This window comes from Atractosteus spatula, chromosome 3 (genome assembly GCF_055471065.1).
Source record: "Atractosteus spatula isolate fAtrSpa1 chromosome 3, fAtrSpa1.hap1, whole genome shotgun sequence".
Taxonomy (NCBI): domain Eukaryota; kingdom Metazoa; phylum Chordata; class Actinopteri; order Semionotiformes; family Lepisosteidae; genus Atractosteus; species Atractosteus spatula.
The window spans coordinates 72,670,138-72,695,281 of NC_142708.1; the positions used below are offsets into that span (position 1 = coordinate 72,670,138).

The following is a 25,144-nucleotide window of genomic DNA, read 5'->3' on the forward strand; positions in this document are numbered from 1 at the left end:
TTTCTGATGCTATGCCATCTTCAAGGACTATAACTCTTTCAGAAACAGGGTTTTTCTCTATAGGTGCCATTGAATTATGGCTCCTGACCTGGAATGGAGTCATTTTGGATTAGTTACATGTTTGACAGCAGCACTGAATGTGCCACTGTACCCTGTGCATCAGATTGCTTATTTCTTTTGCACCTCAATCTTTTTGGAACACTAGAAATGGAACTGTAACTGCAGGCATCTTATACAACCAGCCACTGACCAGTTTCTACACTTTGATTTTGCCAGCCTCCAAGAGATTTGTACCTGGTGACAGAAGCAAGGCCTCTACACAAAGGCTTGTGGCCAAGTCCTCTCCCACTCCACAGGTCCCTGATGGCTGAAACACAAGCTCTCTCCCTTCTCATCAGCCACTGAAAAAGCAGGGCAAACATGACGAACCTCGAAGGTGTCCCCGCACAATGGTCATCTGAAGGCCGATAAAGATCCAAAATCTGACTTGTGATTCCAGCCTTAATGCATCTGCCTACTGTACCACTAGGTGGTGCCCTTTTCTTTAACCCAGCCGGCCTTGCTCATGCTGGAGGCCGACAGTGTAGCCTGTTTGACTGGGCCCTCACTTTGATCCGCTAACCTGAGGTTTCTCGGGCAGCTCCAAGCACCTGACCCACACAGCCCAGACAGACAGCAGACAAACCCACCACTCCAAAAGTTCAGTCGGTCACTGCAGGGGGGTGTTGAATTCCATTATGAGTGCCAGAGAGTGATAGCCAGGCTGTACAGCAATGAGCCTCACTGCCCAACAGGTGCACATCTTTGGTGTTGCTGCCCTCGTCTTGTCATTTGCTGTTCAAATGGAAGCTTGCGCCTAGAGGCGAACCCCCCCTCCGCCTGCTTCTACAGCTTGGAATCGACCACCCCTGTGCAGCATGAGTCACTGTGAATCAGACTGGGGAAGCAATTTCTTCATAACAAATTCATCAGATCACTCCTTCGAAAACAATCACAGGTTGCAGCTGAGGGGCTGGTAAAAAACAAGGACGTCTTCTCATGCCATTATTGTGTTTGTGCGAGCGTGCCCGCCTGCATGAAGTAAAGTCAGTTATTTATTAGCCTGGATTATGAATGAATTTGAGCCGGGGAACGCCGGCCAGTGAGTGGCTGGCAATCGAGGAGCTTGGAGGGAGGGAGGGAGAGAGAGAGAGCGAGAGAGAGAGGAAGGGAGAGGGAGTGAGAGAGACACGCAGAGACACGGGGAGGGAGAGAGAGGAGAAACGATTCTTGAGGAATAAAAACCCAGCCTCGAGCGGACCGAACAATGCCCTGCGAAGATCTGACAATGAAGCCGAGGATCCGCTGATGCTGGAGGCACCGAGTGAGTTCGAAACCGGATAGGGAGGACCGGGCACGGGCGAAACAGGTGCACATCCCTGTCCATCCCTGTCTTTGGGCGCCAGGATCGCGGAGCTCCGGCAGCTGTGCAGGGAGAGAGCAGCCGAGCGAGATGGAGAAGCAGGCTGGGGATTTCTGATGCCTTTGCTTTGAAAAGCAGGAGGAGGGAAGCTCGTGAAAGATGCAGCACCAGCGAACCCGAAGGGGATTAAACTGAGCTCCATGTGTTCTGGGCAGACACTCGCGGACGTTCATGGGAAGTGTTGGGCCACCCAAAACACAACTTGACCCACGGCATAAACACCCCCACGACCCCTCCCTCACCTTTCCTCACACTCCGCCACCCCCCAAAAGAAGGATTTTCATTTCCCGTTTTTCTCCTGCCTCTTCTCGTTTCTGCTATTTTTACTTAGGTGTTTAGTGTTGACCCCAGCCCTGCTTTTTCATGGTGTGGGCAGGTTCCCAGCCATGTAGAGTCTCTCCCTACAATTCCGCCTTTTTTTTTTGTTCTTTTCCATAAGGCTGCATGAACCTTTTTTTTACCAAAAATTGCAGCTGAGAAAAAAAGAAAAGCTTGGTCTTTTGTTTTTGGTGTGTGTTTGCGTGGTGGTGAGGAAAGTGGGGAAGGGGGGGGGGGGGGGCGGTGAGGTGAAATTTTACCCAACACCGAAGGATGTCTCTGAAGTACGTTTTTGGTTTGATTCGGAGGATCCTGGCGTGACTGTAAGACAAGGGGGAAGAAAAATGTGAAGGATCGACCTGCAGCCAGACAGCAAAACTGCCTTTCAGCTCCAGTTCCTGGATGAGGATGGGATGGCTGTACTGAAAAATGTAATTATTCTGGGCATGACAGAACTCAGGATTCAGGCACCCGGCGTGCTGGGCGTAAAACAAAAAGAAACGACATGCTCTTCATGAAGCAAAGCAGGCTGAGAGGAAACCACAAACTGCTTCCCTGAAACCTGCATCTGAAATCTTGTTTCGCACAAAAGAAGAGTGGGTGAGCTGTTGGAGATGGTCTGCTGCTGGGGAACAATGTCGGGATTTAAAACAAAACGACACTAGAACACCTCTCAGAATTCAAGAGTGAGGAGGGGGTGGTGTGCGTGTCCAAGGAAGGATGGATTTTTGTATTATTTTAGCTACACCCCTGTACTGAAAAGAAAAGATCCCCTGTGCTTTGCTCACCAGACTCATAAAAATCCTTGTAAAGGAATCTGTAGATCGCAGCAGTCAAAGCCGGAGCGAGGGAGAGAGAAGGGGGAGACATCTGCTCAGACATCCAAATTCCCAGCACCCATTTGTTGATTTGCTTCTTGAACACGAAGAGCTGTAAATCTGGACGGCTGGAAAGGTGGGTTGGGGGAGAGCAGGCGAGGGGGGGTGGGGGTGGGGGGCGTGGGAACAGTCTTGGCAAGGTAAAAAAAATCTAAATGAGGGCCTGTAGAATTTTCTCCACACCCCAGATGCGATGCGTGGTAAGTAGCATGCATTTCACCTGCCAAGCTGGGATTTATGCATGCGAGTTTGTGTGTATATGTGTGTGTCGGGGTGGATACGGGTTCAAAACGTGGCGCTTTCCCCCGTCTCTCCCATTGCCTTTAGATGTCTGCAAAAGCAGCTGGGGACTGTGGTGTGGGGAGTTTGTTTGATTTCTGTCATGCGTTAGAGCTAGCATGCCTTAAACACCCCAGTCGGATGAACCCCTGTTAGACCGGGGAGCTGAGATAAAGAGCTGCAGTGCTTTATTGAAAATAAATCACCCTGGGAAGAGATTTCGGCAGATGCAATTAAGTGACAACACACACACACACACGCACACACTGAACTGTACGTACATGTAACAGAAAGGCAGTGTTGCATGTTGTATTTATGTGCATGGGCTGCTATATATAGATCTGGAGGCACTGGGATGTGCAGTGTCTGTGCAGTGTGTACGATATGTATAATAGATGACTGGAGGTAGAAGTTCTGTGTGCTATAAAGGCAAGGTGAGCCTCTGTTCAAATGGCGAGGATCGCTGCCCATTTATTTTTATTGTGGATGTTGTGCTGGGTTTGCTCTGCTGAGATGCTCCCTGCAGGGGTGGCAACAGATTTCAATCTGTAAAAAAGAAAAGGGACGTGTTGCACACACCCTGGCCAGGTGACCTGCTGATTCAGATCGTATCGCTGACGGCTCTTCACCGGCGGAATTATTACTGCACCCCGGTCTACAGCTTTTATCCTGCTGCTGCTGCTCACGGTGGTTAGCCTCTGACATGAGGCATCGGTGTCAGTTAACCAGCTCGCCACCGAAGTTTGAGTGCTTCACTTGTTAGGAGCTCTATAGCAGGGATGTCACAGCTTCTGGAGGACAGGTGCGTTTGCAGGTTTTAATCCCATTTTAGCTCCTGATGAGCTAAATCCGTTAGTTGCTGGCTGAATTGGAAACAGCTTCTCCCAGGTGAGAAGAAGAGCCCTGCAGACACACTGGCCCTGCTGCATCAGGATTGGACTCCCGGTCTAGGGCCTAGGTGTATGATGAGCTATTTTTTGGGGAGGGATGGCCTGCTGATCTGGTTTCAGATTGTCCTCGTCCCCTTTTTACCCCCCCCTTTGCAGTGCAATAGTGTAGCTAAAGTATCTTGACCGTGATCATTTCGGTATGTGGATTTTTTCTAAATGCTGATTTTTTCTAATTTGGTGACGTAATAAGAAATACCTGATGTGACTCTGCAGATAATGGGCTGCTTACTTTCAGCAGACTATTAAACTGGAATATCTGCCATTTAGTTCATTGGTCTAGACAATGTGAAATCACCTGAGATAACTGAACCCCCGAAATGGAGTACTTGTGAAAGAGGAAATGCCTATTGTGAAAGCAATAGGTGGCTCTGTTAACTTCATCTCCATTTCCTCTCTTTTTATTTGCATTTCTTGATTTGCCACAATATTCTTTTTGACTTTACTTGAGGACGGACGGGAACATGTGGGTGAAACAATAGTTTTGAATTGGCAGTGGCAGAATTTGAATTTTATTTTAGGCTCTGTGATGAACTCAAATAATTCTGTTATATATAATATTTATATATAATATATAATATTCTTAATTTTAAGTGTTGTAAATTCCAAATGTTTTGATAAATGAGACTGATTTATAGATGTCTTGAATATTCCTTTAAATATTTTGCATTTAGGGATAATAAATGAATAAGATATTGTATCAAGTGATCTATAAATCATTTAAGGTATCTTAAAATAATTCATTAGAATCATCAGGTGTTCTCAAATAAAGTGCTGTTCATCAGCTGTTAAGAAGATGTAGCTGGAAGGTAGCTACACCTCTACTAAGATGAATGTTGATGCCTAATTACAGTGACTAATGAGCAAGTCTCTCTGATAAATTGAAATCCCATTCCTTGACAGCCATCAGCTCACAGGGAAGACAAACTGCTACAGTTATTTTTGAAGACACAAATGTTAGTGTTAGTCACCGTTCGAGTTCTGTGAGATTTTCAGGAAGCATGGCCATTTTCTCTTCCAGTCACATCAGAAACACTGACTGTGGAATTTAGTTTCAGAGATTGATTCAGCTCTTTATTGTTTACGAATAAATCGTTCCTGTCGGTGATAGCAGGTGCTCCACATCTGGTCATATCTGTGACAGCTGAGAGCTGGAAAGTACTATGGTGGCTTTGTAAGCTTTGGTCTCTCTTTTTATACAGTACATGGTTACAGCTTTTCACAACTGATAAAAAACATTTTGCACCTGAAATTTTGAAAATAAAGCTGAACAATTTAAGTTGGGGTTATATGGTTTTGCATGAGCCAAGTGCATTCACACATTGCGATCTGTATCTGTGATTGCTTTGACAGAATTGCCTCTAATCTCTAGCCCGATCTGGGGAAACCCAATTTGCTACTGTAAGCAGTAATAGTGCATCACTAGGTGACACTCTTTTCGCTAGCCAAGGATTTTCAAACCAAATACCCTGTACAGTGAGATATATAATATGATAATAACTAAGGTCCTGATTATTTGCTCATGAAAGATGATACTTTTAAAGAAAGTAGTGGTGTTCACCCCAGTGTTCTGACTAAATATGGGGTCTGAACACTCACATACGTCATGATATGACTTGCAAATAGACTGTGCTAATTTGTGGTTTGATTATGTTAAGAGTACCCTGTTTGCTGAGTTAGGCCATTGAGACTCTAACAGAAGTGGATTTTGCACTTTTCTTCACAGGCTGTGTGCATACCTGCACATTTACATATGGATGTGTGTGTGTACTGCATGCATTTATGCTGAATATATTCTTTGCTCTTCATCTGAGCCTGAGCCAGAAGGAGTAATGGGGACTGCGAGAGACAGTGAGCCAAGTCAAGCCACAGTTGGTCATCTAAATGATCAGAAAAGAGGTCAGGGTAGAAACGAGAGCAGGAGTTTAAATAGGACATGCAAGGCTGCCACAGAATAGGGTACTGCACTAGTACAGCCTCTCTTGTGGGAATGATAGCTCTTGTGAGCTTCTGAGTTGCTCAGGCAGCAACATCCTGGCTGTAAGGATGCTTGGTTGGAACATAGGCAAAGTTCTATGGAGAAGGTTCTTGCTGGAGTCCGGCTGAGCCATCAGAGACCTGAGACCAGGATATCCCAATTGGCATACAGTACACAGCTGGCTGAGCACGGTTAAGATTAAATAGATTAGAGTCAGTCAGGATGGTCGAGACCCACCATATAACAGAATTCAGATATTCCTTAGCCATGCAGAGCCCCCTTGAACTTGCAGTGTCATCAATAAAAGCTGCATCACTCTCGCATTTGATATAACAACACTGTGTTTCCACAAGTCAAGATAAAGAATAAATTGCTTTTTTCCACAACAGGAATGTGTTTTAGGATGAAGATCAACCTTCCAAGCCATGTGGTTTAAGGCAGTTCCCAGGAGACCCTCAAGAAAGAACTGCTTGAGTTTGAGTGAACAAGCACAACTCAGCTGGCCTCCTCTCATTTTTCAATTCAATTCAATTCAACTTTATTTGTCATTATACTTACATGGGTGCATAGTATAGTGAAAAGTTTCTCATTAGTCACTCAGGTGCAGTACATAAATAGAACAGAAGACAAGACAATAGACAGTAACACAATAACAATAACAGTGTAATAACAATAACGGTGTCATCAAAAACTGTGCAAATACGCAAACTGAGAAAAGCATACAACAGGACAAAAACAGTGCAAAAGTAATTCGGGGAACAGTGCAAAAATAATATGGTGAATACAGTAAATATGACAACTCGTACAGTTTTAAGTACAATTTCGGCTTACATTCAGTTGTCGTGTATGTAGTGGTGTTGGAGTACAGTCATTGTGGGTACAGGAAGAAGATTTGTAACCTTTAACATTTACTCTGTGTTCTTATATTCTTTTTATATGTTCTTATATTGAGACATGGGCTCAAATGAAAGCAGTTTTATCGAAAGGTGTATTTAAAGAACAGAAACGTATAGTGAAAGCTGTGTTAGTTCAGGTGGGGGAGCTGCGTCAGCATGCGTAGGCTGCAAAGGAACAAGTAATGGGTTTATTCCGTGCTGAACAGAGAAGAAAGAAAACACAACGTTTCGGCCGTGGAGCCTTCTTCAGGTGTCTCCGAAACATGGTGTGTTTTCTTTCTTCTCTTTTCAGCAGGGAATAAACCTATTACTTATTCCCATGAAAGCTGTGTGATTGTTTAATTTTAAAGGGGAGCTGCAATGCCACAGTATTTCTATATTTCGGGGTTAGAAAGAATCAGAAATGATGAAGGCATTTCAGACCGCAATGACAGTAAAATGCACACAGTAATGTGTTAAACCTCCAATTTACATCACAAAAGAGATTAAATTTCCTGGTATTGCGGTGCCATATCCTGCGATTCAGAACAGGGCAATAGAACGTCTGGCGACGTGAAGAAGCCCTATTACATTGTAAACAAGCTGGCTCTTTTAATCCACAAGAAATATTGCTTTCGATTTCGGGATGGTTGTGTTGATAAATACTACTTACTTGTTAGCTCTGCATACAGATCGCATTGGAACATTTCTGTGGTAAAATGCCTGCTGCACAGCCTGTGCTTATTCACTAGGACTTTGCATTACATTAGTCGTTACAGTGACTAGTGAGCAGGAGGCCACCTCACGTCACAATTCGTGGGAACTGTCGCTCTCGCATGCGGCGAGACAAGCCGTTTGCAACAAAGCGGAGACCATGTGGCACCTTCACAAAGTTCACTATTTTGTGCTTAATTCGGAATTTGTGTCATTTATTTTATTCCCTAGACTTGATAACCAAGAAATGGGAACTAAGAAATTGGGACTGCAGTTGATATCTTGTGTGTCTAAAATGTCTTAATTTCTTAGCTCATCCTTTGTCTCATAGCAAGATCAACAGTGTTTTAGAGCAGAATAAGCACAAGCTGGGGGCAGATTTCACTGATGTCACTGCAAGTTCAGAGTATCTCAGGAGTAGCTGTTGTATGATAAGCCAAGGACCTGGACAACTAAAGTGTGCCCAAACCTTCAGCTGGCAGTCAGCTGGTTGTGCACGCCCACCCTCTAAATCCTGAAGACAGTCACCTAATTTTAATTAAGGGTTTAAGCTCGACCAGACAATGTTTGGACTATAGGGCTCGACCAGTGGTCCAAGCAGGGCCTTTTACAGGCTGTGCTACTGTATGTAGGTGTCCAGGTGAGAGAACATCCCCAACTCCACATCCTGCTGCCTTTTCTGGCAGAACATACTACAGCTATCGGAAACTCCAGCCTCGGTCAGATACTGAACCGAGTCTCCATCAGGCATGGAAAACCCACACTGGTAACGCAGAAGAAGATGCAGGTGTAAGGGAGTGTGCAGTACTGATCTGTGGTGACCTGGATTTCCAGCAAGTGCCACAGGGAGTCAGATTTGCCTTCTTCTCACGCAGTCTATAAAAAGAAAGGTGTCCTCATCTCAGTACTTCTATCTCTGTGCTGAATCCAGAGGTGAAATGTTTTGAAATGTTTCCATGATTCCAAGGCTTTACATGAGTGAACAAAAATGCTAATTGTCCTCTGTCACCATCATTGTTTTTCTAACCTGTCTTTTGTTATGCTTTTGTATTGTTCCAGCACTTACTTACTACATCCTAGTGTAGTGTGGGTATCTTAAGGGAGAGATGTAGTTGTGATGACGTCAATTAAAGAAGGAAAGGATGGGGAATACACGTTAATCTGCAGTGCCCTGTGTTCCTCATCTTACTATACATATAAATGTTTAGAGGTAATACATAACATCTTTCACATCTGTTAAATAAAACATCTTGTTTAGGTTCTCAGAACTAGGCCAATGTGCTGAGTCAGCTTTAGTAGTTTGTGAGAATTCACACACTGCTAAGGCTGACTCAGCTCATTTAGCAAGAATTCTGGCTTGACAACATGATGCTGTGTCAGATGTCTTGGTGCTGTAAAAGAAAGCACAGTCTGTGCGCTAGCACAAGGGGATGGGGTTTCCAGGGAAATCAAATGGACGTTGGGAGGTGAGAAGTGTTTTCCGTCTGCTCAGGAGACACCCTTTCATGTTTCTAAAAACATGTCCTGCTAAGGTCCCTGCCCTGCAACGTAGAGGTTAAATAAGATTCATCAGATGTGTTGGTTCTGGCACTCTAATCTGCGCATACAGGCAAGAGCTCGTTCTACGCCCTTCATTGCCCTACTGAGAGGGTAAGATTTTTCCTTTCTGCCAGTCTCAGTAAAGTCTCTCAGATCCTCTAATGTGTGTCATTAGTAACAGGGTCAGACAACATATTCTGAGCCTGCAGCAGCAAGGGAAGAAATAACATATATGCGCTCTGATATAAAATAAAGAGCCTGCAGGCCCAAAAGTGCCGTGCAGCCCTTCTGCATTAATGGCCTGCTCTCTGCCTCTGAGACTGTGCTTGAGAAGGAGGCAGGGCGCTGGTCCGCAGGCACAAGATTCTCCACCAACAGCTTCTCTTTCATCCCACGAAGAGCAGCAACCTCAAGCCTGCCCTCAAATCTTCATGAATGAGACAACAAGACCAGAGAGTCCCGCACACACCGTGCCTCAAACAGTGGATGCTTGCTGTGCTCTCTCTCTCCCTAAAAAAAAACAAAAGGCATTTTTTTCTTTTTTTGCCCTCCAAATTTGGAATGGGCCCACTTCCCCATTTCGCATCTTGCACAACCTTACGAGAGAGAGACTGCATGGACAAGAGGAGTAGGGGCTTCTTGCTGACCGGACCTCATGCTTCCTGGCACCCCATGCTTCAAGAGACAGCTGCATGACAGCTGGCCAGTTGTGTGCTGCACCTTGGGGCAGTCACTGTCGCCTAAGGGCACAGCTTGGACCTGGAGCCAGCCATGTCCAGACTGCACTCTTAATAAGCACCAAGGAGACGCTATCTCTTTTTCCCACGACACTCTCCTCTCAGTAGACTTCTGCTCTGCTGTCTTCCTTTCCCTGTTCACAAGCGGGCTTTGTTTCTGCCACACAGGGGGATTGGCAGCCTTGTTCCAGTGGGGCGTCAGATCTCTCAGTGTTTTTTACAAAGACACTGATGTGTGATGTTGAGAGCTTGTTCTTTCCGCAGGCCAGATGATACACCATGTGCCTGTTTTATCTGATTTCCTCCTGCCTTGGGGATTGCTGGCATTGAATGAAGACTGGATATCCCACAAGCTTTTGAGTAATGTTGTTTCAGATGTGAAGCCTGCAAAGGGTTTTTCTTCATTCGAAACCCAGCCAGTTTTGAATGTTGGGAGACTGTTTTCAGGCCATGGCTTTCTGGCAGTGACTTGCACCACCCCCTCTGGTGAGGAGACACGGTGCCTGTGGCAGGAGTTCCTGACTGCGCTGCCATGTCTAGAAGCTGCCATGCAGATGGCTTCAAGGACTAGAGCTGTGAATTGTGGCGTCTGTGTCTTTTAAGGGTTCAGAATGAATTGTTGAGTTCTCATGTGGATTTTAATTGTATAAAAGGGGCTGCGGGAATGGAGGTGAAGGAAGATTTAGGTGGTGTAGAGAGCTGAAGGTAGCTGTAAGTGCAGGTTTTGAACTGTGTAAGGAAGATCTGGTGATCCAGAAAGTTAGACTGGATTCTTTTAAGTTTGTTATAAGCTCGTTTTGTTTTTGCTCAGGGGGTCTTTTTGTTATACAGTCCAACGAAAGCCTGAATATTCCTGGAGACTTAATTTATTATCTGTGCTGGAGTGAGTTCATGTGTGAGTCTTGCACACCCCTACAGAGGTGCCCATGGTTTCGCCCACTGCTAGATTTCATGTGTGACCCTCTCACACCCCCTACTGAGCTTCTCATGGTTTCACCCACTCCAAGCTCCATGGCTGCCAACAGGAGAGTCTGCGCTCACTGAAAGAGCAGCCCAGTTCTCACTGATGTCCTGGGGAGCCTGCAGACACTCAGCCAGTCTCAGGAGCTGCTGTTGCTAGCAGTCGGAGAGGGGCTTGACCCAGCCCTCTCCTGGAGGCACTGCGTGCTGACATTTTGGGAATCCCATCCACACATTTTTGGAATCCCAGGATTTGGAAATATTTTTTCCTCTTTTTGTGTATAAAACATTCTGACCTCTGGATAACCAAAGTGTGGCACCCACTTCACACCAGATGCAATGAGCTGAGGTGATTAATACGTTCTGAGTTTAAATTCAGGCTCAGATGCACTTGTATGATGAAGTGGGAGGTGGGATAAAATAAAACAAATAATCAGTTTTATCATCCATGACAGAGTAGGACAAATGGATGGGCTATTAGGGTTTAGTTCTACGTTGTCATTAACTAACAGCTAAGTAATGTCTTTTTAATTATTGCAATGCAGCGTATAAATCAAAGTCTTCATTGAAATACTATAAAAATGTACCTAACCTTCACTAATTAGTTTGATTGATGAAAGCAGGGGGCCAGGTCTTGCTCAGCACTGGCAGAACCTTGGAGAGGTTGAAAGGGCTTGTGAATTCATCTGATTATAAAGTTATTGAATCATTGTTTTCACACTTCATTTCTTGGTTTAGACAAAAAAAATATTGTAACACGCATCTCAGTTTCCTCCATGAATTTCAGGTCACACACTGTATGTTTCCATATGCTTTCCATATGATTTGTTGGCTCGTTGAGGAAGCAGACGTGCAGTGCAACACGTGACATGAGCTCCACCCCACATGGAAGGGCTGCGTGTAGTCTGTGTGGTCAGTCAGCTGTTTGCAGGCATTTGTGTAATGACGTCCCATTACCCTCAGTACTGGAGCTCTGTATCATTCTCTCTACAAACTGTTTCCATGCAACATGAGATTATGTGAAAACCGTTAATCGGTTTTCATATGAAATGAGATGGATTCTCCCATGCACCACAAAACTGGCTCTTGACTTGTTTCTTGTGCATGGCTTATTGATTCAATTAAGTTTGTGGTAGAGCACAAGTCAAACAGCCAGGCACTCCAGACATATTTCATATGCTTTTACCATTCTGAGGGACTTTTACTTTAATGACAGCTTGAGATCTGGCCCTAGATGTCTGGTGTGTCTACATCTCTACTCTGGTAGACTTCAGAAGGCTCCTTATTGGCATAATTAGACATCTCCCAGCTCTTAGGGAGCTGGTACTTTAAAGACACCTAGAAAACATGTGTACATGCCCTGCAGGACCAGGATCGGGAACCAATAGGTTTGAATCATGAATGAGAAGCCAAACTGAATGAAAACCTGGGTTCACTGGTAACTGTTCAGAAGGGCAGGTTTTAGTGTTTGAAGTAATTTGATAGTTACTATTTGGGTTTCATGATAAAAGATGAGCAATAAATATGATCAAATAATCAATGCTAAATATGGATACGGAGAAAATTGATATAAAATGCAAGTAGCATGTCATAGATTCTGTCTTGTGTATAAAAATTAGTCTGGAGATCCTTTCATTCCTGACTGAGTGACATAAAAAATCAGAGAAGTAGAGAGCTTTGGTGATATTGTATCCCTTTTGCTCTGGTTTTCTTGCTGTCTGATTATCTCTGTAGCCTCATTTATATTTCTTTCTAGTAAATAGTGCTGATTCGGCTGAAGTGCTATGGGTCTTTTCTGTGCTTTGATTCTTTAAGCAGATGTTGCGCATACATGGTAAAAGTCCTATGGGTAATGGCATCATACTTGTTAGACTGAATTATCTACCCTGCAATTTACAGAGGTGTTAATCTCAGCATCTTTAACTTGCTTTCTCCATTTCGTAGACTGAATTATTTTTTTCTTGTACAGGTGTGTACACACATGCATGCAGTCATCAGTTAATATTGTTCTACAGAATATATTTCATTACACATGTAAATACCTTTTGCAAACACATCCAGGCTGATTGTGCCTTTGAGATAAGGGGAGATAATTGAGTGTGTGGTATCTGGGGGAAGGGGCTGTGGTGTAAGATTGAAAAAGTGCTCCTTGCCATAAACACACAGTTGAACACTCTATTTACTTTTCAGCTTTTTAAAGGTCAGAGCATCCCAAACAGAGAGCCGTAAGAACTAGGAGATGTTGTGACTACAGTCACTCAGTTAATAACCATCTTTCACTGCTTGGTGACTAATTTCAGACAGCATGTACAGTATTCCTTCAGCCTCATAGCAGTTCAGCAGTGTCAGGGAAGGCAGGTCTGCGGCTGTCTTAAAGATCTCGACATGCTGGCAGGACATACAGTGCAGCGGCTAGTTTTTCAACCCCTTTGGAACTGAAAAAAATACACAAGCCTTGATCTTTTTAAGCAGTGAAAGGCTTCTGTTTCTCTCACTTTCCTGTCTGGCAGGGCTGCCACTTCCTAAATCACGATGAACTTAACCTGGGCATCTGGTTACCAGTTTGCTGTTGTCCCATCACACACTCCCATTGACGTATTTTGCATGTCAGGTAAAGTTCATTAACATCAGGTCTATGATTCCATGATCTGGAACCTGTGGTTAGCTCATGGGAACAATTCGATTGTTTGAGGCAGGATAAAAAATTGAGCCCTTTGTTCACTATTACTTATTGTAGAATGTAAGGAGGTAAGGAAGATAAGTATCATATTTTATACTGTATGAAATCTAAGTCAGTCCGGTGTCATTTTTATTTGACTTTGATATAACCTAGGTCTCCTTTTGAGGTGTGAAATGGAGATTTTGCACAGGGAGGAAAACAGGACGGACTTTTTATTCCCTTTAAGGAAGGTGGGGTTTGAAGGGGGAGAGGATATTCAGTTGTTGAATTAGTCCTTGGAGTTTCGCTTCCCAGTGTCCCCTGTCTTTGCAGATGATTGTTTTGGAATCATGGTCCGGAGGGAGGACTGCCCCCTGCTGGTAACTCGATTCCTCTTTGACATCTCTACCACCTCAGTGCTTTGCTTGTGTTCTGAGACTGGAAAGGTAGTAGCCTTCAGGGAAACGTAGCTGCTGTCTGTATAAATTAAGAGATGTGCTTATACCTACCAGAAAATTCACATGTAGCTGTGGCAGGAGGATGCTGTAATTAAAGAGCAGCTGCTCCTCCCTTCGTCTGTGTGGAGCTGGAGGAGGCTGATACAGTCTTCTAAATGCCTCCCTTAGGTCCGGTTTTTTGTGCAAAGGGAGACGCTAGAGATAAATAGAACATCTCCCCACCTGTGATTTACATATAGGTCAAGGTGAATCGCAGAAAAGCAGAGCACACTCAATCAAATCTCTGCCTCATCCCGTTGACAGAAATAAAACGTTTTGCTGGGGGCACCTACTGACAGATCATTAAGACATTTTTAAAACTTTTTTTTTTGCTGTGGAGTCCACAGTGGGTGATTTCCAAAGAAATCTGCTGCTGCAGCAAAAAAAAAACTACAGGAAAGAAAGATTAAAAGTTTTGCTTCTCCTCTTGATTAAAAATTGAAGAATAATGGAGGGAAACTTTATTGCAGTGCAGTGACATTTTTCTAACAGTTCGGATTCGTGCTCATTAAATGCAGAGCTCGTGTTTAAAAGGGGACTTTTTAAGCTGGAAATATCATGCTGAAAAAACATTCAGTATGCGTTGAGCAATTGTAAATGTCTGCTCTCAAAAAAATGTTACCATGTACTTGGTAGCTTCACTGTGGGTTGAAATGCACTTATCATGGCCAATTCATGATAAGCCCGTATTGTAAAAATAGCATTGCAGTTCACTTTTAAGTTAAGTGACTGTCAGTCTGGAACAGCGCTCGTGGTTCTGCCATGAAAAGGGAAAGTACAGCAATGGAGAGTCTTGACAAGGGCACCACGCTGTTCAGGAAGAGGCCCAGGCATCATGCATGGGCTGGGCTGCCCAGTGGAGACTGAACATAACAGGTTCTGCTGCAAAGAGGCGAGGAACTGTGCCGCGCTGAATGCTAAGCCATTGACAAGAGTGCCTTATGGAAATCAACAGTTCCAGACTGCTAATGAGTCCAGCGTCGCCTGTGATGAAACACAGAGCAAGGCCACAGAATGAATAAGTCATGATATCTTAACAGGTGAAATTGATGGCGGTCCTTATTTCACTGTCCTGTGGAAGTGTGCCTTCATTGTAATGCAGCTCCTTCATTGCTGTGGGAGGAGCAGTACAGTACTGTGGACTATATCAATGAATCTTTCAGGAGTGGAGTCCTCCTTGTGGTTTTATTAATGCGCTTTTCCCTACGTCTCTACACATGTTCGTCTTTCTCCCATTCACAGATTAAGTGCTTAACACAGATGCACAATATGGGCTGAGCTAAACTTCCCAGGGTTATTAGACTACACTTGCAATATCACTGAGTCAATTGAATGAAAACAGTTTTCACTGAAGCTCTTTTGACATTTTCACTGCATCCTGGTCACTTCTGCAAAATCAGGCTCCCTTTGAGATTATAAGTGCACTTGACACACACTGTGAAAATCTCTCACACAGGCCTCATTGCAGTTTTAGACTCAAGGCATTTGACCAAGATCATCCTATTTTTTATGCTTCACTTAACAAATGTCTGCCCGAAAAAATTCCTTATTGAAAAAGGTTAAATGGTTTGGTAGTAATTCAACGTGTTATATTAGGTCTTTTTAAATGTGTTACTTTTTAAGAACAGGGAGTACAAAAATCAAAATGCTCCCTTACAGCCTTGCTTTAAATAATCCTGCTACATGGCACTCAAGTGGCCAAACCTGGCTCTCCTAGCCAAATCTCAGTGGAATGTCACGGTTAAATCAAGGCTAAAATTAGGGGGACATTCCTTTAAGAATACCCTTGGGAACAGCAAGCTCCTAATTGTACTGTCTCTGCAGAAGACGCCTGCGTGACTCAGAATGCTTTACTGTGGTGGTGCGATTTAGAGGGAGAGAGTAGGGGAGCGTGGGCGCAATTGTGTTGGTGCAGACAGAATGGCTTTCAGACATCTCTACTCAGCAGAGAGTCGGCAGCCCTACAAAGAGCAGCTCACGGGAGGAGACTGCTATGGGTGTAAACAACAGCACAAGCGCACAGTCTTGTTCCTTTGGAATAAGCCTGTTGTTGCTCTTTAAAGAACACCACTCGATATGACTCATCTCTAACTTCAATCGCGGTGCTTTTCAAGGTGAGAGCGGCAATGACATGAGTTGCTGTCCAAAGTCCTGAAGTTGTTTTTTTCTTACCAGCCCTCCTTAGTTATCTGCTCAGCCTCGCTGAAGATCTGGGAAACCTTGCGAGAGCCTGCAGGGTTATTGCTGTCAACCATGCCAAGACTTTGGTAGCCCTCTAGTAAAGAAAGAGGTCAATAAATCTCCCAGAAAGCTACTGTATGGCTTGTCTTTTGAAGCCCCAATTTGTATTAGCACCTGAGGTAAAGACATGGAAAATATCTTAGAAACTAACACCATAGTTCTACACAAGGATGTAATTCACAGTGCAAAGAAAGTTCCTGTCTTTTTTTTTGGATGGATTGAACTGGATGAACTGAAAGCCCCAACTCTGATCCAAACGCTGAAGCCCGGCAGCTCTTCATCCAAAACTGTTAAGAGTGATTTTTTTTTCAAACACCCCTACCGTGAAAAAGAGAATGAGTTTTGTTCCTTGAGCGGCTGAGCATTGTGTTTCTCGGCAGAGCTCCCTGACTGGAGCAGAAGAACAAAGCCGAGGTTAGGAAGCAAAATGGAGAGAGCCGAGGAAGGTGAGGATGTAGTGGAGTGGCCATCGTGCTGTGCTGCATGACTGGACTTCATGGTCTGGCAATGCCTTTTGCAAATGAGCTCTCTCTCTCTCTCGCTGTTCTCAGCAGACTCTTCAAGAGCAAGAAATATCTGCCATTCTCCTTCTCTCCTGGTGGCATGCATGGCCATTCAGAGCTGCACCTAGCTTGGCCGCAGGAGAGGCTGTGGGTCACTGCAATGTGTGAGAGCCTGTTTGTTTGGTAGGGCCGGAGGCGCAGAGATGCCGGATGTTTTTCTCTACTTGGGTCAGAACTAATCTTATTACACCACTGAATGACTAACTCCCGTCAGCATGGAAGCAGGCGCCACTTGTGTTGGAGCTCTCTCACCCAGTTCACCAACAATGTCACCGCCCTGTAGGCTCTTCGGGGATCTCAGAAGCTAAGCAAGGCTGGTTCAGATCAGTGCTAGAACAGGAGATCCCCATCACAAATTAGGTTGCCACAGCAAATGGTGTTGGTGGACCAGTAGGTGGTGCTCTTCCCCCCGGAGCAGAATTTCCACAAACCAAAGCCCCAGTATGGTGATTGGGAGCACTGTGCAGTTTGAAGTGCTGTACTACAGATGAGATGCTAAACACAGATCTTACTATCAGGTGATTAAAGATCCCACTAGACTTTGCAAAAGATTAGGGTTGTTGATCCTGGTTAACTCCACTCTGTGCTGGACTAGAATGGCTGTTTTGAGTTGTTGTTGAGAGTAATATATGAGATGGGCTTCCTCCTATACTGTATATGCTCTGAGATGTACAGTATAAGGATGAGTTATTGTTATTATTGTGATGCATTTTCAGTTTTCACAGCAAGTGCAAAAACACCGGACTGGCAAAATTCCATCCGAAATCTGCCTCCTTCATTCCAGGGTTGAAAAGCTGTAATGAAGAGAACGGGGTAGAAGAGTGCAAGGTGCAAGCCTTCCTGCTGGATGTGTGACCATCTTCAGTGCCGAGAACTTAAAGATGAACTGTGTAGCGCTGATGTCTGACGAAGTTCGGCATTCGGGCATGTTCTTGCCAGTTAAACAAATTCTACGCCACTAGGAGGTTATTATGCTCGCTAAATACCTGCACACAATAGAAGTTTACACTTTGTACTTAAGAACATAGGAAAGAGAGGAAACCTACAACCTTTTAAAAGATTTTATGTTTTTTTCCACTTCCTGTCATGTTTCAAGTGGGTAATAGGAACGGCAGATTTTGGGAAGTGTGTTAGATTCATGCATCCTCTCTGACTCAGCTTCTCTGATTTTCCCCCAAATGACAAGGTAGCACAGAACTGTCTGTCTCTGATTAGATCAGCGCAGCATTAAAGTGGATTAGCTTGACATCCTGTTCACTTCACATTATCAGCAATGCCTGTGGGAGCCAAAGTGACAGGAGCAGAGGTCTTGAGCTTCCCAGCCACCCTCTGTAGGAGTTGAAAGAATAGAGGGAACTGAATTTTTTTGGAGCTGGGAAAACCCTGAGTTATTAAAAAAAATCATCATTCGTTTCTCTTCCCTTAGCAATGTATCTGTTCCCTTCAGTTTGCACTTCTTATTTTTTTAACGGATCACCAGTTGTGTTTTCTACTCAGCATCCCTCCTGTTTTGCACGCTTCTTAAGATTCTGAAGGGCTGCCTATGCACAAAACTGCATAACTGTGATGTAACAATTCTCTTTTCACATTCTGACGCAACTGAAACAGCAGCCTCCCTGTCTCAAGTCATTTCTAAAGCCTTCAAATTAACCTGAACGGCTCCCCTAGCAACCCCAGAGCAGAGGCAGGAAACAATTCTCACACTGGGCTGACTCCGGCTTTGTGGACATTCACTCTGCCGGGCCATTAACAAGCTTGATTTGGCTGCCTGAAACATGCTAAGCACTCAGTCTTTGTCAGTACCCTCACTGCCAGAAAGTGAGAACTCCATTTTTGTTTTTCTGTGCATTTCCTGTTGTAACAGCACCTTGCTCCTGGTTTTTAAATGTCACCCACACTGGGAATAAGTAATGGCAGAAGTTTTCGATTCATAATCCCTGCCTTAACTGAGCCAGCGATTCTTCATGTGATCTGTGCACCCTCCCCCCATTCACTTCCCATGTTGCACCTTGATTAGATGCTCACTGTAGCTGCTTGTCAATAAGCAGATTGTCTCGTGTACTCCCATCGATCTCCCACAACTTTTCCTTCCAAGGGGCTCATCAAAGCATCGTTTCTCTTCCTCGCGCTGATCTTGATCTGATAACGAGGGTGAAACAGACAGTGGTAGTCAATTTTCCGTTTTGTTCTCTGCCCCTCAGAGTGTTCTCCTCTGGATTCCAGTTGACATTAAACACTATCCCCCCTCTGAGCTACACCAGGCTTGTGTCATGGCTGTTTCAAATAGTTTTGGCTAATGGCATAGGACATCCCAGACCAGATCTGTCTGGGTCCAGTCTATAGAACTTCACCTGCGCACTGATTGAGGGCTCTTGCTGATATTTCAAGTTTACCACAATATATGTTAAATATGCTCAATGCTTATGTAAGGCTTTTCTAGAAAGCATATAGGTATAATCCCCCAAAATGTATTGCTTTACTAAAACCTGAACTACAGAGTATGTACTACTTACTACTACTTAGTCTACTGCAAGCAACTTACAGGCCCTTTGATTTAGACAATTATTGAAAGAAAACAGGCACGGGTCAAAATTAATACATCAAAAAACCCGACCAGACTGAACTACATTCAACCTCTCCCTCCCCTCTAAGGGGTCTTACCTAATGATAAAGGATAGTGCAAAGCCTTGACTATCATGAGAAATGACTGGCCGGCTAGGATGGTCTGGTAATCTGACAAGACCATTTACGTTGTGTTTAAGACTGACACATCAATTTGTCCTGATCCTAGATAAGCATTGAAGGCACTTCAGGCTTCATCAAAGCTCCGGCCTTCTAGACCTGTTACCTGTGTTCCCAGGCTGAATCAGTCTGGCAGTAGAACAAGGCTTTTCAGAATTTAATAATGCATCATGGGATGTTCACTGGCTTAACCCCCCCCCCACCACTTCAGTCCTTCCCCATCGAGAAATCAGTTCCTTCGGGCACCACATGAAATGGCTTGGTCTTGAGGTGGACAACGTGCTCAGTCTACATTCCAGACTGAAATGTCTTCTATGTGGAGTTTGCGTGATCTTATTATGTCTGCATAAGGTTGTTCTGGGTGCTCTGGTTTCCTCCCTCCTTCTGTAGTCTCCGAACTGTGTGTATGTGCCCTGCGATGGACTAGTGTCCTGTTTAGGGTGTAGCTCTTCCTTGTCTTGATTAGGAATGCAACAAAGACAACAAATAAAAAGAGACCATTTAGCCCTCTTATAATTGGTACCTTATTAGTCTAAGGATCTCTTCCCAATGAAACTGCTATATAAGAACACCTGGGCACTTTGTGCCACACTCCCACCACCCTTTGTGTACAGAACAGTTTGCTAATTTCGGTCCCTCTCTTCCGATCCGATGTAGTTTTCCAAGTTGCTTTCAGCTTTCAGATGTATCAGCAGTCGTGTTTTACCCACTGTATCGGTAAAAAAATGTAGAATCCACACCAGAACCACACTGAGCCAGATTTCATCCTGGTTTCTGTAGCGTTGGTGGAGTCACAGAGCATGTGAGCCCCTCTCTGGGTGACTCCTCTTGCCCTCCGGCGGTACCGCCGCGCTTTCTCACCACACGCTTCTCTTCCCCTCTGTGGACCACAGGCAGAGCCCACTGCGGGGGGTGAAGGCCGCCGCCGGAAACATGGTCCCCCCCAGCCGCCATGACGGGGGCAGAGCGAACGACGAGCGCGAGGAGTCCAAGGAGGACCGCGAGGAGAGGATCCTGGCCATGCTGGGGATCGTCGGGACCGTCCTGAACCTGCTGGTGGTGATATTCGTCTACATCTACACCACCATCTGAGCCCAGGAGCCGGGAGCGCGGGGAGAGGAACTGGCAGCTCGTGTGTGTGTGTGTGGGTAAGGGAGGCGGGGGGAGGCGCTCACTTCGGTACATCGATTAAACAGTGCCTGAAAAAAAAACAAAACAGTCAAACATTTCATCCTCCCAGAAGCGGGGCGAGAGGACAACATTTTCCGGGATTTTCTGTCGGACCAGCCACCGCGATCCCGTAACGCACTGTTCCACGAGCTCCCAACAGCGCGCGCTACAGGATCAATAGGTGGCCTTCGCGTCCGTGTGCTGTAAGCAGACCGGAGGCTTTCAGGAGTTCCCGCCCGGAGTCCCCTGCCCTTGCCTGCCTGCTCGTCCCCTGCCGAGCTCCACTCTGGATGGGGGCCCGCCTGCCTGCCAGCCGACAGCGCAGCGGGCCATGTCTCCAGAGGAGAGCCCCACCCGGGCCACCCCGGAGCGTCTCTGGGGACTGGGGTTAGCGAAGGAGTGCGGGGGCGTCGAAACGGCCGAGCCCCCAGCATGCGAGGAGAAACTACGGGGGGACCCCTTCGCTTCTCCAGAGGACCCAGGGGAGTCCCGGGAGAGGCCAGGCCTCAGTCTCCGCCCCGTGATTGATATATCATTTTCTACCAATAAGCTTGAGCCAGAGAAGACATAATGGACACAATATGTGAATCTTTCTACTGCTGAGTACTTCCATCCAGTGCTGTTTGCATTTCTGCTGTTTCTACGTCTAACAGAATATTGTCACTCTATAACCATTTATTATTATGATTATTATTATTATTATTATTATACATCTGAAGTTTCAGGGATTGTAATTTGGCAAGGACACGAGAAAAGAAAAAAAATCCCTCTCTCCATTCTTGGTAAAAGCATCTCTCTCTCCTCTCACAGGCAATTTTCATTTCTGAAATCTGAAATAAACCAGCGAGTGCTGAGGACGCTGGAGACAGGCCCGCCAGAAATTGGACTGATAGATTCATTGTTATTCCTCGCAGGGCATGTCAATGGCTTCTGCCTCTGTCAGAAAATGAAAGTGCTGCTCCGTCTGCTGAGGTCGCGGTGGTTGGCTAACGGCACAGCTCTTGCCTCCTTATCAAGCCCAAGCCCTGTTACAGCCTGCCTCCTGGAAAATGTTTTTGGAAATGGGGTTTTGAAAAATGCTGGGAGATTGATTGGCAGTATTGATCCGCCAATGCTGGAGAGCGACAGTTTAATGGTACTAATTAATGGTATCATTCATCTCTCCGGGCCCAGCGGGGTTAAAATGTATAAACTGCATCACACATAGATGCTCTGCAGATTCAACTCCGGACACATGGTCACCCAGCACCAGCGTCCATGCTGACTGGCTAATGTTGCCTTTGCACTTGCTGGCTTTACCAGGTTCCTATATTGGAGAGAGGATGTTTGCCGATCTCTGTTCTCCACAGCTTTAGCAGAGCTTTAAAGCTTTTTTTTTCTGTGAGAAAAAGTCTGCAAGCTGCAAAGAAAATGTTCTTTTCTGCCTCCAAGAGACACTTCATGGCAGCTCATGGCTTTGATTCCTCATCAGTTCATTTCCTGATACGAAAGATGATGTAGCACATCGGAGTTGAGATGGATTTACTTTGAAGGGCCGACCCAATCGCTGCTCGCCTTGCTGTAGGACTAAGGTTGGGCCCCAGTGCTTCCAAAACATACTTGAAGATGATCTAAACCTGCCAAGTGTCATGTGTCGATTTGTTTTTGCTGTAACGTAAGCCTTACCTTTGTGAAGAAATACAGTAAAAGAAAAGAACAGGTTCTCGGTCCCAGAAAGAAGCACTCTGTGTCTGTGTCTGCTGGGAATTCATTGCTGTTCTGAAATCGTTGGTAAAGCACAAGGCAGGGAATAGGAACTTAATGTTCATTTTTTTAAACAGTCAAAGCACAGCCTGAAACAGATGTGTAAAGTGGGGTGTGACAGAGAGAGTCTCCGCACGTCTGCTGAGAAGGAGCAGTGTTTCCAATCGCTGTTAAGCAATACCTGGATAAATAAATGTCTAAAGTCTAATATTTGTGACCCATTTTATAATCATTAAACACAATATACTTTCCTTTCGGACAAAATCAGGTTCTTGACTTCAAGGGTAAAAATAAACTACATAAAATAACTGTGTGTAAAAATAACCACATGTACAGTTCTGACTTAGAGTAAGCCTGCCACACAAATATCAAACATATACATAAAAAAGGTTGATATACTCTACTGTATGTATACAGTATATGCAAATTGCTAGAGCCTTACATGCAATATAATTTCACTCTACGTGTGTACTAGTAGGATCGTATTTATATATGTTACAGTCATCAGTCACCCATCTGTAGAAAGAAAGCCAACCATAAACGTTGTGGCAAGTATAGACAAGACATCACGTTTACTCAGGCAAAATTAAAATTTATCATCAGTCAACAATAATGTAACGCTTACGGCCGACAGGTACTGTGTAAGAGCCGGCGTACCAGAGCAGGTGACGTCACCGCCCTTCCCTGTGATAGCAGGACTACAGCTACTGGGCTGTGGAGAGATCTCTCTTTAGCTCACGGGGCTAGGTCGCTGCAGAGAGACGCGGAAGTCCCGGGTTCGAGCCTCAGTCGGGATGGGGCCGACCAGATGCGGCAAGGGCGCCCGCCTGAGCCCCGTTGCGTTACAATAATTTACCTATGAAGTGGAACTAAACCAAAAATCTGTACATCGCGCTGAAGAGGGACCTACTGTAGAAACCTTTTTGTATTTTCCTGCGGCTGCTCTGCTGTTGCAGATCACTTCACTGACCGTGTGCAGATACAGTGGGCGTGGGAGGGCGATTTCACAGCGCACAGCGACAGCGAGCCGGAAATGGAAAATGTCCCGAAGCAAGCAAGGAGCCATCTGTCCTTCTTAGATAGACAAACCAGCTCCGCTCGTGTTCATCTCGCGTGTCCATGAGAAACCGTGCCTGACTTAGCAGTATTTGCAAGAGAAGGTCGTGAACTTCAGCGGTGCTGTACAGTACGTCTGTGCTCCCGGAATGGTGAAGATAGTCCGGCTGATGAAACGGGGACTTTCGAGCCTTTCTCTATGTGTTGCGTCTAGGGCTTTGGCCTTTTTATTGCAGCATTGCCTTTTCCAAACGAAACAATCAAATTGAAAACACACCAGCTGAAAAGAACGGGAGTTTGGACACGGGAAGCGAGTTCATAGGGGCTGGTCCACCGGATAATCTAGAATATTGTAACGCAACGGGGGCTCAGGCGGGCGCCCTTGCCGCATCAGGTCGGCCCCGCACCGTCAGGGGCTCGAACCCGGGACTCCCGCGTCACTCAGCAGCGACCCAGCCCGGTGAGCTAAAGAGAGATCTCCCCGCAGTACAGTAGCTGTAGTCCTGCTATCACAGGGAATGGCGGTGACGTCACCTGCTCTAGTACGGACACGGGACAGTAGTTGTAGTTGGACACGGGAAGCGAGTTCATAGGGGCTGGCTCTTACACAGTGCCTGTCGGCCGTAAGCGTTACAATATAATCTGATCTCGGTCGCGTTTTTGGCATTAAGAAAACGCGACCTGGCCGTGTTTGTTGTTCTGTAAGAGGGGCTTCAGCGATTGAATGCAACAAGAGCAAAGGCGGGGTGAGGCGAAGGGTGTCGTGGCGGTTTTACACGCGATTTCTGTATTTTCCAGAGAGTGAGCCTTCTGCGTGGCTCTGTCTGTTCACAAGCTGAATGACAGTGAAACCCTTTCTCTTTCCCTAGCGTTCTGCTTTCTCTCAGCCAAATTGCTCGTTCTGCACAGGCTAGCGATTTTACGCCTGGGGCATTTTTTTTTAAACACACCTCTCTGACACACACTTTCAGGTAGAGACGACTGAAGCAGAAGAAGCCCTCCGAGCGCCCTGGGAAGATTTCTTCTCAGGTATCGTCATGACGAATGTTTTAAAAGATCGTACGCCAGTGCTACCACCTTATGAGGAGTTTCCTTCCTGCCAAAGAAGAAACAAAAGAAGTGGAAAACTACTGCAGAAACAACTTTAACCAGTGGCACACAAACCAAAGTCATTTGATAATTAGTCTTTTGTTTTGAGGAGAAAGGAAGCCACACTTAAAACAACTTCATTTTGAAGTGATTTCAATCACGTAGGGGAAAGGACTTAGCACCAGCAGCATCATGAACACTGTGTAGTCTGATCAGCTCAGCAGGGCTAGGCCTATGGTAGTACTGGGATGGGAGACCTCCAAGGAAAGCCAGGTTGCTGCTGTGCTGTTGGCGGACCAGTAGGTGGCAGTCTATCCCCTGGTCCAGTATTTCCAAACCGCTGGCCTGGTACCAAGACTGGAGGGCATGGTGCTGAGGGTGCTGCCATCCTTCAGATGAGATGTTAAACTGAGGTCTTGACTGCTGGGTTATTAAAAGATGCCATGGGCACTGTTCAAAGGTGAAGGGGTTCTATTCAGGGTGCAGCTCTAGGTTTAATAATAACTCCTTACACTTATATAGCACTTTTCTGGACACTCCACTCAAAGCGCTTTACAGGTAATGGGGATCCCCTCCACCACCACCATCAAACACCCTGGGATTTTTAATGACCACAGAGAGTCAGGACCTCAGTTTACATCTCATCCAAGGGATGGCAACATTTTACAGTATAGCATCCCCGTCACTATACTGGGGC

The 25,144-nt window shown here is 45.4% G+C and overlaps 1 long non-coding RNA gene across 1 annotated transcript; it reads left to right on the forward strand.

Moving 5' to 3' along the window:
• The first annotated feature begins 1,194 nt into the window (after window positions 1-1,194).
• LOC148838696 (uncharacterized) lies at window positions 1,195-22,515 on the forward strand. Its single transcript, XR_016090850.1, has 2 exons — window positions 1,195-2,734; window positions 20,283-22,515. It is a non-coding gene; the product is annotated as an uncharacterized LOC148838696 (long non-coding RNA).
• The last annotated feature ends 2,629 nt before the right edge of the window (window positions 22,516-25,144 follow it).